The sequence below is a fragment of the Heptranchias perlo genome, chromosome 9 (assembly GCF_035084215.1).
Source record: "Heptranchias perlo isolate sHepPer1 chromosome 9, sHepPer1.hap1, whole genome shotgun sequence".
NCBI classification, from domain to species: domain Eukaryota; kingdom Metazoa; phylum Chordata; class Chondrichthyes; order Hexanchiformes; family Hexanchidae; genus Heptranchias; species Heptranchias perlo.
This window is the reverse complement of record NC_090333.1, coordinates 1,514,200-1,525,915: the sequence shown is the minus strand read 5'-3', so window position 1 is coordinate 1,525,915 and position 11,716 is coordinate 1,514,200. Positions and strand designations below refer to the sequence as shown.

Below are 11,716 nucleotides of genomic sequence, written 5' to 3'. Positions count from 1 at the left end.
TCTATATACAAATGCACAGAGTATATTAAATGAACTACAGGTTCAAATTCAAATTGGAAGGTATGACATGATAGCTATTACTGAGACATGGCTGCAGGATGGTCAGGATTGGGAACTAAATATACCAGGTTATAAAGTCTAGAGGAGAGATAGGTAAAATGGAAGAGGGGGAGGAGTATCCTTAGTGATTAGAGATGAAATCACTTCAATGATAAAGGAGGATATAACGAGAGGTAAGCAGCCAACAGAGACCTTATGGGTTGAATTGAGAAATAGGAAAGGATCTAAGACTATGTGGGAGTTGCATATAGGACCCCTGGCAGCAGCTCTGAAGTGCTAGATTGTATAAATGCAGAATTAGACAAGCGTGTAACAAAGGCATAGTGGTCTTAATGGGGGAACTTCAACCTTCACATAGATTGGGAAAAGCAGACCAGCAACTGTCAGAAAGGTAGTGAATTTCTTGAGTGTGTCCGGGATAGTTTTCTACCTCGAGAATTTTCAGTTAATCAGAGAGAGCCAGCATGGATTTGTGAAAGGTAGGTCGTGCTTGACAAACCTGAATGAATTTTTTGAAGAGGTGACTAAAGTAGTGGATAGGGGAATGTCAATGGATGTTATTTATATGGACTTCCAGAAGGCATTTGATAAGGTCTCACAGAAGAGACTGTTAGCTAAGATAGAAGCCCATGGAATCGAGGGAAAAGTACGGACTTGGTTCGGAAGTTGGCTGAGTGAAAGGCGACAGTGAGTATGGATAATGGGAAGGTACTCACATTGGCAGGGTGTGATTAGTGGAGTCCCGCAGGGATCTGTCTTGGGGCCTCAATTATTCACAATGTTTATTAACGACTTAGATGAAGGCATAGAAAGTCTCATATCTAAGTTTGCCGATGACACAAAGATTGGTGGCATTGTCAACAGTGTAGATGAAAACATAAAATTACAAAGCGATATTGATCGATTAGGTGAATGGGCAAAACTGTGGCAAATGGAATTCAATGTAGACAAATGTGAGGTCATCCACTTTGGATCAAAAAAGGATAGAACAGGATACTTTCTAAATGGTAAAAAGTTAAAAACAGTGGATGTCCAAAGGGATTGAGGGGTCCAGGTACATAGATCATTGAAGTGTCATGAACAGGTGCAGAAAATAATCAATAAGGCTAATGGAATGCTGGCCTTTATATCTAGAGGACTGGAGTACAATGGGGCAGAAGTTATGCTGCAGCTATACAAAACCCTGGTAAGACTGCACCTGGAGTACTGTGAGCAGTTCTGGGCACCGCACCTTCGGAAGGACACATTGGCCTTGGAGGGAGTGCAGCGTAGGTTTACTAGAATGATACCTGGACTTCAAGGGTTAAGTTACGAGGAGAGATTACACAATTTGGGGTTGTATTCTCTGGAGTTTCGAAGGTTAAGGGGTGATCTGATCAAAGTTTATAAGATATTAAAGGGAACAGATAGGGTGGATAGAGAGAAACTATTTCCGCTGGTTGGGGATTGTAGGAGTAGGGGGCACAGTCTAAAAATTAGAGCCAGACCTTTCAGGAGTGAGATTAGAAAACATTTGGAACTCACTTCCCCAAACGGCAATTGATACTAGCTCAATTGCTAAATTTAAATCTGAGATAGACAGCTTTTTGGCAACCAAAGATATTAAGGGATGTGGGCCAAAGGCAGGTATATGGAGTTAGATCACAGATCAGCCATGATCTTATCAAATGGCGGAGCAGGCACGAGGGCTGAATGGCCTCCTCCTGTTCCTATGTTCCTAAAACACAAGACGTGTTAAAGGCTGGTTAAACTGTTGAACAACGTTAATGTTTCAGAAGTGCATATTGTGAGTTGTGTGTCAAGCTGCTCCTGACTAGGCCCTGTCCATTGTCATGTTAATCCCAGGGCGGGGCGGGACTGCTTTGACCAGGAGATCTGTTTTCTGGGACGCAGGCGTGACATTCCAGGCCAGGTCAGGGAGGGACCTGCCACCCACGTGTGACATTCCAGGGAGGCACCTGCTTTGTGCTGATTCGAAACTACTACTATAGCGACAACTTGCAGTTCAATATTCCTACAACAGCGCGCGTGTATATATTACAACAACAACAACTGGAGGCGGGACAATTCCCTCGAAGGGCGACACGCAAACAACCATCGCCGGCACCGCATTGCTGCAGTATTTTCTCCGAGAGTATATCATCGGATATAGGGTCCAATATTTGAGCAGAATTAATCTCTCAGAGCATCAGCACGTTGCGAGCGAAGGGACATTCTGATTTTTAAAACCTGCCGTTGCAACCGTAAGAGGCAGTGAATGCTGTCAAGTGGCACTGTGTGGCGACATAAGGCATACTTACCTGGCAGGGAAGAATCTGTGATCCCGAAGGTGGATCTCCCAGGACGAGGCTAGCCCATTGCACACGGGGTGTGCTGACACCTGCGATGTCCCCAAATGCGGGATACTCGACTGCAAAATTTGTGGTAGTGGGGGACTGCGTTCGCGCTCTCCCCTGCATTGAAACTAAAAGTTAGATTTTCGATCCAGTAGTCCACCAATCGGATGGGAGGCGTTGTTTTGTGTGTGTGTGTACGTTATGTCAGTCAGTCAGTCTCTCTCTCTCACTCAGAGGCTGCTGTGGAAGGAAAGGTTTTTAAAAAGAACTTGCATATTGAAAGAAAGATGTGTCTGAAGCTGCTGGGCCCTGTCCATTGTCACATTAATGGCAGGGCGGGGCAGGACTGCTTTGACCAGGAGACCTGTTTTCTGGGTCGGAGGTGTGACATTCCACTGATTTCCCACCCTCCCGTCCTTCCTTCTGAACACCTTTGCCGTTTAATCGAGGGCCAAAAGCCTGTGAAAGGGAAGGACCAGCCGGCCGGCCCCCTGCTGGTCGGTGCTGCCAGTGGGGCCGGTGTGCGTGTTCTCAGCCTCATGTCCAGGTTCCTCAGGGAGGTTGAGGCAGCTCCCCTGGTGGTCTAGTGGTTAGGACTGTAGGGTGCTTTGGGGTTGTTCTCACCCTATTGATCGGTGCAGATATCTGGTCCCCGGTCTAGCCAAGGAACACTTATACCTCATGGACCGGGAGTTCAGGAAGACAAGACTTTTGCTAACGCACCCGGTGATGGATCACATAGCCGAATGGCACAGAGAACACACAAACTCGGTGTTTGAATTTAATTGGAATGTTGCTTTTATTATTCCATCAACACGAAGAAAATAACGATAAAAACGGTCCTGCACAGTACATTGAGTTACACACACCCACTACAGTACCTTATCCCGCTAAACTAAGAGGCTGGTGGGGACCCTGGAGACACCTATCACACACACACACGTATGGTTGGGGCTCACCATTCCTTTACACTCTTCGGTCTGGCTGACCGGTTCTCTCACATTGGTTTCGTTGGAAGCTGCTCTCCTCCCTGGAGAGCTCGGGTGAAAAAAAAAGAGCGAGCAGGAACTAAGAGAGAGAGAGAAAGAGCTGGAAAAGAGATAAGAGCAAAGAAGCAAGAGAGCAAGAACCAGAGACAGCAAACAAGCGCAAAAAACAAGAGACCAAAAGCAAGAGAGCAAACAAGAGAGAGAGGGGTTTCGAGCTTCCACTTATATACTCCTCTCTTACAATAGTTTTCGTTGTTAAATGAGGCGCTCCATGTCTGTTTAACAGTTCTTACAAAGTTGTTAAGAGTCTTTAATGGCTTTTGATGGTCTCTCATCATGTTGCAATTGCTTCTCTCGATGGGCCATTGTTCTTCGAATTCATTCCGATCGTCGAGCACTTGCCACACAAGGCTCCCTTTTCACCCCACGTCCTCGCTGTCGATTGGTTTTGCATCAGAACCGAGGCATGGCTCCGCCATGTCTGGAGCAGTTGCCTCTCTCAATGACCGACTGCCTCTCGAATTAGTGCTGATCATTGACCACCTGCTGTAGGTTTTGCATTGAAACAGAGACTGGTGATGTCTCACCTATCCTTCCATCTTAGGATTTTGGTCAATGGCCAAAGTTTTCCAAACTCGGAAGAGGAGGAATTCCCAGAATTCTTACAGGACGCAACCTTTCAAACTCGTTGAGACCTGGGTTCGAATCCCGGTCGGGGGGAGCGACTTTCTGGTGCAGATTAATTGGCAGCATCAAAGAAAGTCTCCTTTCCTGAGCGCGATGCTCCACCCTCACCACCACCGCCTTTTCCTCTCCTTGACAGACAGACAGAGAGTTCAGGAGCACACACACTTTAATCTCGCAGTTTTCATTTGTACGCACAAAGACACGCAGACCCTGCTCGTTTAAAGTCAACGACGTCAAGGTATTTTGCAGTTTGAATTATATCGCTGCGAGGGAGCGAGGGGCACTCAGCCCAGGAGAAGAAAAGAATAGCAATGAGCTGAGAAAGTAAGTGCAATATATCAGCTTTATTCTGAGTAATAATCCATACTCACGTAGAGAGACACTGGGAAAGAGCTGTTTTTTCCTTTTGAATATCTCCCCAGAGGGAGGTGCACCGTTCCCAGAGACACTGCAATACTGGGTCGATGCGTGGAGTGGACGGAGCAAGCCCCTATTCCATCTCCCTGTTCCAAAAATCAATTTAATATATGGTCCCCAGATAGGGGACGTATCAGATATTAAACTGATAAGAACAGATACTACACTTGATCTTAGCCAAAAGGCCGAGAAGCGATAACGCGCTCGATGTGAATTGATCTTGGGTCCTGTCTGCCCTCCCTCCTTTGACTCTGGCTGAATGTGTCTAAAGCAGTCTAGAACCACTGCCGTTCTCTCCCGCTCTCGGCACAATTTTGCCACCATTTCTAATTGCAACAGTGGATCGGCTTAAAGAAGTTGCCGTTTTTACCTTTCTCGCTCGGATTGCTTGAGAGATTTGTAAATTTGCCAGTAGTCCACCAATCAGATGGGAGAGGGTTGTGTCTCAACGGACCTCCGTCAGTCAGTCTCAGTCACTAACTAACTGCCGTGGAAGGAAACCTCTTTAGAGAAAACTAGTGACGTGATGTGACGTGTCTGAGTGAGATTACAACAGGCCAATTGAGAAAGAGGTGAGGTGCTGACAATCAGCAGCTTGTGTTTAAACATTCGTTCCACAGCAGGCAAGACCAATCAAAAGAAAATACTGCAGATGCCGGCTTGGCTGGCTGGCTGGGTGGAAATGGGAAATAAAAACTGAGTACAACAGAGCACCGAGTGAGACAGCTGAGAGTTTGGTGAGTGTGGGAGTTTGGTGAAGTGGGGGAAGGAGGTGCTGCTTTGTCTTGCTTTTCCTAACTTTTTCCGCAGAGCGGCGGCGGACCTGAGCAGCAGAAGACTGAGAGTGGGGAATAAAAGCAGCAGCAGACCTGCAACAAGAGAAAACTACTGTGCAACGTCACAGGTGAGGCAGGAGAGTCCGAGAGGTGAGCACAGTGTAAAAGGAGACAGAGAGCGGGAGGAGAGTCTGAGAGGTGAACGCAGTGTAAATCTAAGGCAAGTTATGGCAGCACAGCTCGCACCCGTGATATGTTCCTCCTGCCCCATATGGGAAGCCATGGACACTACCAGGGTCCCTGGCGACCATGTGTGCAGGAAGTGTGTCCAGCTGCAGCTACTGGCTAACCGCATTTCGGAGCTGGAGCTGCGGGTGGATTCACTGTGGAGCATCCATGATGCTGAGACTATTGTGGATAGCACGATCAGTGAGGTGGTCACACCGCAGGTAAAGATTACGCAGGCAGAAAGGAAATGGGTGACCGCCAGGCAGAATAAAAGGACTAGGCAGGTAGAGCAGGAGTCCCCTGGGGCCATCTCCCTCTCAAACAGATATACAGCTTTGGATACTGTTGGGGGAGATGGCTTATCAGGGGAAAGCAGCAAGAGCCAATTTCGTGGCACCACGGGTGGCTCTGCTGCACAGGAGGGGAGGAAGAAGAGTGGCAGGGCTATAGTGATAGGGGATCCAATTGTAAGGGGAACAGATAGGCGTTTCTGCGGCCGCAATCGTGACTCCAGGATGGTATGTTGCCTCCCTGATGCTAGGGTCAAGGAAGGTAGATCGAATCGGGCCAGGACCTACTCCGTTAATGGTAGGGCGTTGGGGAGAGTTATAGAACAAAGAGATCTAGGAGTACAGGTTCATAGCTCCTTGAAAGTGGAGTCACAGGTGGATAGGGTGGTGAAGAAGGCATTCGGCATGCTTGGTTTCATTGGTCAGAACATTGAATACAGGAGTTGGGATGTTTTGTTGAAGTTGTACAGGACATTAGTAAGGCCACACTTGGAATACTGTGTACAGTTCTGGTCACCCTATTATAGAAAGGATATTATTAAACTAGAAAGAGTGCAGAAAAGATTTACTAGGATGCTACCGAGACTTGATGGTTTGACTTATAGGGAGAGGTTGGATAGACTGGGACTTTTTTCCCTGGAGAGTAGGAGGTTAAGGGGTGATCTTATAGAAGTCTATAAAATAATGAGGGGCATAGATAAGGTAGATAGTCAAAATCTTTTCCCAAAGGTAGGGGAGTCTATAACGAGGGGACATAGATTTAAGGTGAGAGGGGAGAGATACAAAAAGGTCCAGAGGGGCAATTTTTTCACTCAAAGGGTGGTGAGTGTCTGGAACGAGCTGCCAGAGGCAGTAGTAGAGGCGGGTACAATTTTGTCTTTTAAAACGCATTTGGACAGTTACATGGGTAAGATGGGTATAGAGGGATATGGGCCAAGTGCAGGCAATTGGGACTAGCTTAGTGGTATCAACTGGGCGACATGGACATGTTGGGCCGAAGGGCCTGTTTCCATGTTGTAAACTTCTATGACTCTATGTCGCGGAGCAGCTCCAGGACATTCTGGAGGGGGAGGGTGAACAGCCAGTAGTCGTGATCCATATTGGTACCAATGACATAGGTAAAAAAAGGGATGAGGTCCTGCAATGTGAATTTAAGGAGTTAGGAGATAAATTTAAAAAGCAGGACTTCAAAGGTAGTGATCTCAGGATTACTACCAGTGCCATGTGCTACTATTTATAGGAACAAGAGAATAGACCGGATGAATGCGTGGCTGCAGGGATGGTGTAGGAGGGAGGGATTTCGATTCCTAGTTCTGGGAAAGGTGGGACCCGTACAAGCGGGACGGGTTACACCCGAGCAGGTCCGGGACCAATGTCCTCGCGGGGGTGTTTGCGAATGCTGTTGGGGAAGGTTTAAACTAGAATGGCAGGGGGATGGGAACCTGAGCGGGGAGTCAGAAGGGAGTAAAGTTGAGAGCAGCATGAGAGGGGAAGACCCAGGGGAAATTTACAATACAAATAGTACAAACGGTTGTTCAAGAACAAGTGAAAGGGAAAAGCGTATAGCAGCAGAAACAAAGTGTACATTAGGAACTACAGATAAAGTGAAAACTAGAAGACGTAAGGAGATTAACCCAGCACCAAAGCTGAAGGTCAGGCTAGGGTGTGTGGCCCAACTAAGAGATCTATATACAAATGCACAGAGTATATTAAATGAACTACAGGTTCAAATTCAAATTGGAAGGTATGACATGATAGCTATTACTGAGACATGGCTGCAGGATGGTCAGGATTGGGAACTAAATATACCAGGTTATAAAGTCTAGAGGAGAGATAGGTAAAATGGAAGAGGGGGAGGAGTATCCTTAGTGATTAGAGATGAAATCACTTCAATGATAAAGGAGGATATAACGAGAGGTAAGCAGCCAACAGAGACCTTATGGGTTGAATTGAGAAATAGGAAAGGATCTAAGACTATGTGGGAGTTGCATATAGGACCCCTGGCAGCAGCTCTGAAGTGCTAGATTGTATAAATGCAGAATTAGACAAGCGTGTAACAAAGGCATAGTGGTCTTAATGGGGGAACTTCAACCTTCACATAGATTGGGAAAAGCAGACCAGCAACTGTCAGAAAGGTAGTGAATTTCTTGAGTGTGTCCGGGATAGTTTTCTACCTCGAGAATTTTCAGTTAATCAGAGAGAGCCAGCATGGATTTGTGAAAGGTAGGTCGTGCTTGACAAACCTGAATGAATTTTTTGAAGAGGTGACTAAAGTAGTGGATAGGGGAATGTCAATGGATGTTATTTATATGGACTTCCAGAAGGCATTTGATAAGGTCTCACAGAAGAGACTGTTAGCTAAGATAGAAGCCCATGGAATCGAGGGAAAAGTACGGACTTGGTTCGGAAGTTGGCTGAGTGAAAGGCGACAGTGAGTATGGATAATGGGAAGGTACTCACATTGGCAGGGTGTGATTAGTGGAGTCCCGCAGGGATCTGTCTTGGGGCCTCAATTATTCACAATGTTTATTAACGACTTAGATGAAGGCATAGAAAGTCTCATATCTAAGTTTGCCGATGACACAAAGATTGGTGGCATTGTCAACAGTGTAGATGAAAACATAAAATTACAAAGCGATATTGATCGATTAGGTGAATGGGCAAAACTGTGGCAAATGGAATTCAATGTAGACAAATGTGAGGTCATCCACTTTGGATCAAAAAAGGATAGAACAGGATACTTTCTAAATGGTAAAAAGTTAAAAACAGTGGATGTCCAAAGGGATTGAGGGGTCCAGGTACATAGATCATTGAAGTGTCATGAACAGGTGCAGAAAATAATCAATAAGGCTAATGGAATGCTGGCCTTTATATCTAGAGGACTGGAGTACAATGGGGCAGAAGTTATGCTGCAGCTATACAAAACCCTGGTAAGACTGCACCTGGAGTACTGTGAGCAGTTCTGGGCACCGCACCTTCGGAAGGACACATTGGCCTTGGAGGGAGTGCAGCGTAGGTTTACTAGAATGATACCTGGACTTCAAGGGTTAAGTTACGAGGAGAGATTACACAATTTGGGGTTGTATTCTCTGGAGTTTCGAAGGTTAAGGGGTGATCTGATCAAAGTTTATAAGATATTAAAGGGAACAGATAGGGTGGATAGAGAGAAACTATTTCCGCTGGTTGGGGATTGTAGGAGTAGGGGGCACAGTCTAAAAATTAGAGCCAGACCTTTCAGGAGTGAGATTAGAAAACATTTGGAACTCACTTCCCCAAACGGCAATTGATACTAGCTCAATTGCTAAATTTAAATCTGAGATAGACAGCTTTTTGGCAACCAAAGATATTAAGGGATGTGGGCCAAAGGCAGGTATATGGAGTTAGATCACAGATCAGCCATGATCTTATCAAATGGCGGAGCAGGCACGAGGGCTGAATGGCCTCCTCCTGTTCCTATGTTCCTAAAACACAAGACGTGTTAAAGGCTGGTTAAACTGTTGAACAACGTTAATGTTTCAGAAGTGCATATTGTGAGTTGTGTGTCAAGCTGCTCCTGACTAGGCCCTGTCCATTGTCATGTTAATCCCAGGGCGGGGCGGGACTGCTTTGACCAGGAGATCTGTTTTCTGGGACGCAGGCGTGACATTCCAGGCCAGGTCAGGGAGGGACCTGCCACCCACGTGTGACATTCCAGGGAGGCACCTGCTTTGTGCTGATTCGAAACTACTACTATAGCGACAACTTGCAGTTCAATATTCCTACAACAGCGCGCGTGTATATATTACAACAACAACAACTGGAGGCGGGACAATTCCCTCGAAGGGCGACACGCAAACAACCATCGCCGGCACCGCATTGCTGCAGTATTTTCTCCGAGAGTATATCATCGGATATAGGGTCCAATATTTGAGCAGAATTAATCTCTCAGAGCATCAGCACGTTGCGAGCGAAGGGACATTCTGATTTTTAAAACCTGCCGTTGCAACCGTAAGAGGCAGTGAATGCTGTCAAGTGGCACTGTGTGGCGACATAAGGCATACTTACCTGGCAGGGAAGAATCTGTGATCCCGAAGGTGGATCTCCCAGGACGAGGCTAGCCCATTGCACACGGGGTGTGCTGACACCTGCGATGTCCCCAAATGCGGGATACTCGACTGCAAAATTTGTGGTAGTGGGGGACTGCGTTCGCGCTCTCCCCTGCATTGAAACTAAAAGTTAGATTTTCGATCCAGTAGTCCACCAATCGGATGGGAGGCGTTGTTTTGTGTGTGTGTGTACGTTATGTCAGTCAGTCAGTCTCTCTCTCTCACTCAGAGGCTGCTGTGGAAGGAAAGGTTTTTAAAAAGAACTTGCATATTGAAAGAAAGATGTGTCTGAAGCTGCTGGGCCCTGTCCATTGTCACATTAATGGCAGGGCGGGGCAGGACTGCTTTGACCAGGAGACCTGTTTTCTGGGTCGGAGGTGTGACATTCCACTGATTTCCCACCCTCCCGTCCTTCCTTCTGAACACCTTTGCCGTTTAATCGAGGGCCAAAAGCCTGTGAAAGGGAAGGACCAGCCGGCCGGCCCCCTGCTGGTCGGTGCTGCCAGTGGGGCCGGTGTGCGTGTTCTCAGCCTCATGTCCAGGTTCCTCAGGGAGGTTGAGGCAGCTCCCCTGGTGGTCTAGTGGTTAGGACTGTAGGGTGCTTTGGGGTTGTTCTCACCCTATTGATCGGTGCAGATATCTGGTCCCCGGTCTAGCCAAGGAACACTTATACCTCATGGACCGGGAGTTCAGGAAGACAAGACTTTTGCTAACGCACCCGGTGATGGATCACATAGCCGAATGGCACAGAGAACACACAAACTCGGTGTTTGAATTTAATTGGAATGTTGCTTTTATTATTCCATCAACACGAAGAAAATAACGATAAAAACGGTCCTGCACAGTACATTGAGTTACACACACCCACTACAGTACCTTATCCCGCTAAACTAAGAGGCTGGTGGGGACCCTGGAGACACCTATCACACACACACACGTATGGTTGGGGCTCACCATTCCTTTACACTCTTCGGTCTGGCTGACCGGTTCTCTCACATTGGTTTCGTTGGAAGCTGCTCTCCTCCCTGGAGAGCTCGGGTGAAAAAAAAAGAGCGAGCAGGAACTAAGAGAGAGAGAGAAAGAGCTGGAAAAGAGATAAGAGCAAAGAAGCAAGAGAGCAAGAACCAGAGACAGCAAACAAGCGCAAAAAACAAGAGACCAAAAGCAAGAGAGCAAACAAGAGAGAGAGGGGTTTCGAGCTTCCACTTATATACTCCTCTCTTACAATAGTTTTCGTTGTTAAATGAGGCGCTCCATGTCTGTTTAACAGTTCTTACAAAGTTGTTAAGAGTCTTTAATGGCTTTTGATGGTCTCTCATCATGTTGCAATTGCTTCTCTCGATGGGCCATTGTTCTTCGAATTCATTCCGATCGTCGAGCACTTGCCACACAAGGCTCCCTTTTCACCCCACGTCCTCGCTGTCGATTGGTTTTGCATCAGAACCGAGGCATGGCTCCGCCATGTCTGGAGCAGTTGCCTCTCTCAATGACCGACTGCCTCTCGAATTAGTGCTGATCATTGACCACCTGCTGTAGGTTTTGCATTGAAACAGAGACTGGTGATGTCTCACCTATCCTTCCATCTTAGGATTTTGGTCAATGGCCAAAGTTTTCCAAACTCGGAAGAGGAGGAATTCCCAGAATTCTTACAGGACGCAACCTTTCAAACTCGTTGAGACCTGGGTTCGAATCCCGGTCGGGGGGAGCGACTTTCTGGTGCAGATTAATTGGCAGCATCAAAGAAAGTCTCCTTTCCTGAGCGCGATGCTCCACCCTCACCACCACCGCCTTTTCCTCTCCTTGACAGACAGACAGAGAGTTCAGGAGCACACACACTTTAATCTCGCA

The 11,716-nt window shown here is 46.9% G+C and overlaps 3 non-coding genes across 3 annotated transcripts; 2 read left to right on the top strand and 1 right to left on the bottom strand.

Annotated features, from left to right (window-relative positions):
• The first annotated feature begins 2,352 nt into the window (after window positions 1-2,352).
• LOC137325906 (U1 spliceosomal RNA) lies at window positions 2,353-2,516 on the top strand. Its single transcript, XR_010964051.1, has one exon. It is a non-coding gene; the product is annotated as a U1 spliceosomal RNA (small nuclear RNA).
• A 1,979-nt stretch (window positions 2,517-4,495) lies between these two features.
• LOC137325689 (U2 spliceosomal RNA) lies at window positions 4,496-4,686 on the bottom strand. The gene has a single exon (XR_010963933.1). It is a non-coding gene; the product is annotated as a U2 spliceosomal RNA (small nuclear RNA).
• A 5,133-nt stretch (window positions 4,687-9,819) lies between these two features.
• Window positions 9,820-9,983, top strand: LOC137325895 (U1 spliceosomal RNA). Its single transcript, XR_010964049.1, has one exon. It is a non-coding gene; the product is annotated as a U1 spliceosomal RNA (small nuclear RNA).
• The last annotated feature ends 1,733 nt before the right edge of the window (window positions 9,984-11,716 follow it).